The sequence below is a fragment of the Colossoma macropomum genome, unplaced genomic scaffold, assembly GCF_904425465.1.
Source record: "Colossoma macropomum unplaced genomic scaffold, Colossoma_macropomum, whole genome shotgun sequence".
Taxonomy (NCBI): Eukaryota; Metazoa; Chordata; class Actinopteri; order Characiformes; family Serrasalmidae; genus Colossoma; species Colossoma macropomum.
The window spans coordinates 1,970,282-1,976,281 of record NW_023494804.1 but is presented as its reverse complement, the minus strand read 5'-3'; positions in this window follow the sequence as shown (position 1 = coordinate 1,976,281).

Genomic DNA, 6,000 nt, shown 5'->3' with positions numbered 1-6,000 from the left:
GCATTTCCTCCAATGTGTTAAATTCTCTATAAAGGATGTGTCTTATTTTCACTTAGAAAACATAGTTTGGCCAGGGGCGCACAAACATTTGCACAAACGACTGTACATCTAAAATCCGTAATCAACAAGCAGGACAAAATGGACAGAACTGACCACACAGAGAAGTGATCACTCTGTGCTCCTGCATTTCTCAAAGATTTGGACTAAATGAGATTTTATTATTTACATATATAAAATGCTTTTGGGTTGCCTTAATACACACTTCTGGTTCTTCAGGGATTCTTTAGTAAAGAAAATGGTTCTATATAGAACCATAAACACTCAAAGAACCCTTTGCATGATTAAAGGGTTCTTTGCAAAGTGAAAGGGTTCTTCAGATTGATGGAGAATGTGAGGTATATGGTTCTATCTAGCACATGGTTAGCAACATCTATTATTACAAGCGTTGTAACAGTAGCAGAGTGCTTTTTTTGGTGCTATGCAGAACCCTTTTCAAAAAGGTTTCTTTCCACCATGAAAGGCTTCTTCAGAATGATGGACAGTGAGTTGTTTATGGTTCTGTTGTGCACCAAAAAAGGGTTCTTTTATTGTTACAAGCTTGACATCGTAAAAGCAGAACGCTTTTCGGTGCTATATGGAACCCTTTTGAAAAAGGCTGAACACATGGTCCATCAATCTGGGGAACCCTTTCACCCTTTAATCATGCAACAGGTTCTTTGAGTGTTCGTGAACCGTTTTCTCTTCTAAAGAACCCTTGAAAGTAAGTGTTTACAGAAAATTTACAGAAAAGTTTTGTAATTTTATAAAATCGCTCCCCACCAATAAGTTTAATTTCATAAATCCAGCCTAAATGTGCATGGGTCAAGGTTCTGGACGCCAGCGGCGCAGGATATGAGAACTTGCTATTGTTTTTTTTGGGGGGGGGGTTTGTGCACATTTACAGATCCAAGAATCTTACACACAGTTTCTTGTTAGGCTTTTTTATTTTTTTCGTTTTGTTGATTTGTTTTAAAAGTTGTGCTCTTGGACACTTTATAGAGTTTCTCAGTAGTTGAATTCAGAACTTTGTGGAATATATTCAGTGATTGTATTGAACAAATAGAAGACTTTATATGTACAAAGAGGCTGGTAGGGAGTGAAGTTCTGTAAGCTGCGTTAAGTGAAGTGCAGTGTACACGATTCCCTCGTAACCGTATGTACAGAACGTGCAGTATCTGTGGGAGTACTCTTCTTGTTATTAACGTTATTAGAGTTGGAGTGAGCCTTAGGACATTCGCACTCTATCAGTACTGTATCAGTACTTCAGCCGCACTGTAGTGTAAGGGTTCCTTACTAAAGTAATACAGTAATTAATCAAGTCATGATGCAAGTAGATGGTAAACTACATGGTTTTTGGGTTTCTTATATACAGTACCTCAGCTATGCCTGATTAATGTAAGAGTTATTAAAAGCTATCGAAGCACAAGGGGGTTTAAATATGGTTTTTTTTCCCAGAATTTTCTCAAAATAAAGGAATATTTAGCATTTTTTTAGGCTGATGACCACTTCCTGTATCTGTAGGGTCTGTGGCGTTCCAGCAACTGCCTACTGGCTTTTACACCGATCAGGCATAACATTATGAGCACCTCCTTGTTTCTACGCTCATTGTCCATTTTATCAGCTCCACTTACTATATAGGTGCACTTTGTAGTTCTACAGTTACAGACTGTAGTCCATCTGTTTCTCTGCATACTTTGTTAGCCCCCTTTTACCCTGTTCTTCAGTGGTCAGGACCCCCATGGACCCTCACAGAGCAGGCACTATTTGGGTGGTGGGTCATTCTCAGTGCTGCAGTAACACTGAGGTGGTGGTGGTGTGTTAGTGTATGTTGTGCTGGAGTTTTTAACACTGTGTCCACTCACTGTCCACTCTATTAGACACACCTGCGTTGTTTGTCCACCCTGTAGATGTAAAGACAGAGACGACAGCTCATCTCTTGCTGTACAGTTTGTGTTGGTCATCCTCTAGTCCTTCATCAGTGGTCACAGGACGCTGTTGGCTGGATATTTTTGGTTGGTGGACTATTCTCAGTCCAGCAGCGACACTGAGGTGTTTAAAAACTCCAGCAGCACTGCTGGTCTGAACCACTCAGACCAGCGCAACACACATTAACACACCACCACCACGTCAGTGCTGAGAATGACCTATCCATGGGGGTCCTGACCACTGAAGAACAGGGTAACAAAGTATCAGAGAAACAGATGGACTACAGTCTGTAACTGTAGAACTACAAAGTGCACCTATATAGTAAGTGGAGCTGATAAAATGGACAATGAGCATAGAAACAAGGAGGTGGTCATGTTATGCCTGATCAGTGTATTATAAGCAGGAGAGTCAGGCTTTCTGTTCTTCTAAAGGAAAACATGCCAAAATGATGGTCCGTGATATCTGACCATACGTTACAGATGCAGCAGATGGAGATTAGGTTGAAAAGCGCTGAAACATTCCTTGCATTTTACTGGCTTAACTGTCTCTCTTCTATTGTGGCCTGTGTCGTGCAGAGAAATATTAAAACTGAAACAGTTATTCCTGATATGCTGCGTGCTTTCGCCGTCTGTCACCTGTGTAATGATAAATTGTTGGGATAGAAAAGTATTTTGGCTCCGATAGTGTTGATCTGTGGAGATACTTCACAAGAAGTCGGAAGGATCCAGCGCTCGGTTTCGTCATCACACCCACGTGACGTCCAATATCACGTTTGTAAAAGGTTTTAGGGCAAGAGCTGAGAGTAGAAAGGCGGCGTGTGACATAATTTCCTCTTTATTTGATTAATCAGCTGCTTGTGATTCTGTTTGAGTATATAACATGTGCTTCTCCATTTAGATTCTTCGAAGATTGTATGACCTTGAATGAGACGATTAAAAATCTTAATTATATATAATTAAAGGCAACGTTTGTATGTTCTTTGTTGACTTTTGTACCAATATTTTCTCTGTTTAATGAAAAAAGGTTTATCTTTTTTGGTATTTCTGTGGTATCCCTGCAATAACTAATATTTGTAATTACATGAATTGTTCTGATCTAATGTGGCTTTAAAAACTGCATCAGTTTTTGTGTTTAGTGCTTCTTTTCTACTGTTTCACTGCTTGCTTTCTGAAATAAAGGTTGATCCTGTTTAACAGGCTTCGACTACTTCCTCTTTCTGGTTTAGCATCATCTACTTACTGTCATTCTTGAGTTTCCTCTAAACTTTCCGTCTGACGTGTGCTAAAGACAAGGGTTCTCTATAGAACCATGAACACCCATAGAACCATTTGCATGCTTACATGGGTCTTTGCATGGTGAAATGGTTGTATATGTTGTATATGTATGTATATGTGTTGTAAACAGCACCAAAAAGAGTTCTGCTATTGTTTTGATGTAAAGCTTGTAACATCAGAAGAACCCTTTTTCGGTGCTACATAGAACCCTTTTCAAAAAGGTTCTGTGTAGAACCATATGCAACACATTCATCAATCTGAAGAACCATTTCACCATGCAAAGAACCATTTAAGCTCGCGCATAAGTGCTCATGGTTCTATACAGAACCATTGTCTTGACCTAAGAACCCTCGAAGAACCATCCTTTTTTAAAGAGTGTACATTTTCCATTTTGTAAAGTGTAAAGTTTGGCATATACTGCACAATAATAATCTACGTAAAGTTACTGTATAACCTGAAACATGCTAACATGTAAAACTGTAAAGTTAGCATAGTGTTTTAATATACCTAAACTTTACATTTTACATGTGCTACCTGGTTTCAGGTTATACAGTAACTTTACATTGTTCATTACTGTACAGTATATGTCAAACTTTACATTCTCAATGTTTTAGCATGTTTCATATAATACAGTATATTGTCACTGTCAGAACAAAACCTCCATTTATTTAGTTATTTGTTTGTTTATTCGTTTATTTCATTTTGTTTCCCAGAATTTGAAAATGCAAACTGCCCTTTACATTGTGCCCAAATTTCAAAATTAATGGACCAGTACAGAACTAGAGAAAGAGTGCTAGTATGTTTGTATTGTGCATATATAGTATTTATTTTTACATTTTAAATGTATTTCATATTGTACAGTATATGCTAAACTTTACATTTTACATGAGCTAGCATGTTTGTGTATATTATATAGAATTTATTAATTCTATATTTATTAATTTATTAATTTTACATTTTAGGTGTGCTAGTATATTTAATTGCATACACTATATGCTAAACTTTACATTTTACATGTACTAGCATGTTGTATAGTATATGCTACACTTTGCATTTTAGATGTACCTGTATGTTTTATATTATTCAGTATACGCTAAACTTTACATTTTACATTTACTGGCATGTTGTGTAGTATATGGTACACTTAACATTTTCGATGTGCTAGTATATTTCATATTATGCAGTATATGCTATACTTTACATTTTATATGTGCTAGCAAGTTTGTATATAATATATAGAATTTATTTTTACATTTTAGATGTGCTAGTATATTTAATTTTATATACTATATGCTGAACTTTACATTATACATTTACTGGCATGTTTGTATAGTATATGCTACACTTTACATTTTAGATGTGCTAGTATATTTCATATTATACCATGTTTGCTAAACTTTACATTTTACATTTACTGGCATGTTTGTATAGTATTTGCTACACATTACATTTTACGTGTGTTTGTGTTTTTCATATTATACCATATTTGCTAAACTGAAAGCTGGTGGGTGGAGCTTTTAGCCATCGCTGAGCCACTATTATGCTAAGTTTCAAATCATACTGAGTGCTAAACTTTACATTTTATGTGTTTGCATGTTTTACGTTGCACAGTAAATGCTACACTTTGTTTTACATATGTTGGCATGTTTTATATTATAGAGTATGACAACCATTACATTTTACATGTGTTTCTGCATGTTAGATTTCATGGTTTATAGAGTATCCTATGCTGCGTTTTTCACCAGCCAAATAAAAGCTATACTGAATGTACCAGCAGGCTTTAAAGAGGCTGCTGCTCAGGAAAAAGGAGAGAAACTCTTCCAGTAATGGTTTACACACTTTAAAAATAAAGGTGCCAAAAGGATTCTTTGGCGTCAAGAACCACTTTCAGTTCCCTAAGGAACCTTTCAGTGGATTATTCTTTAAAGAAGCATTTTTATAAGGATGTGTGACGATGAAGAACCTCTTAAAAGTATGAAGGACGTCATGTAAAGGTTCTATATTAATTAAAGGTTTATCCAAGCCGAGAACCATTGAGAAATTCTTTATTTTCAAGAGTGTAGGATCTGGGGCGTCAGTGTCATTGGTCAGCACCGTCCTTTGTGAAGCTGAGAATTGCTGAATCTATATTTGGTTCATATTCAAACAGTAGAATTGGCTTCATGCAGCTGGAAATGAGTCACTCCACAAAACTCCAGTACAAAAAAAAACCTCAAGGTCGCTTTTTAATTCGCTGCATTTTCCGGGGCCAACTGGAAAAACAAAGTGACCGATGGCATCAGCAGCGTTTTCTCTTTTTTCGATGTATTTTTATGCTCTTCAGTTTCAGCTCTAACAAGCCCTTCAGTGGGTGAACATGTTTTAATGAATACAGCTCAGTCATTTCCTTCGAACACGTCATGAACCAGCTATGCAGCAGTGACTCAGACATGACACTGGAGCATTAATGTAGCATGCTATGCTAACGTATAATAAATCCACCTGAATCACAGGGTTTTGAGGGTGATTCACTTTTATTCTCCCAAACAAAAAAGCCACACATTATTACACTGTACAAAATAATAATTAGGGTTTATAGGCAAGATTAAATTGTACACTGTACAAAAATAACAATAAAATCAGTGTAATAGTTTCCAGACAAAGCTAACATTGATCCTACTGCATCTGTATTACTATACTGATAATGAGGGACTAACTCACACAGTAAGACTGCACAATGTATCATTCCTTAATCGTTATCACAATATTGGCCTTATCAATA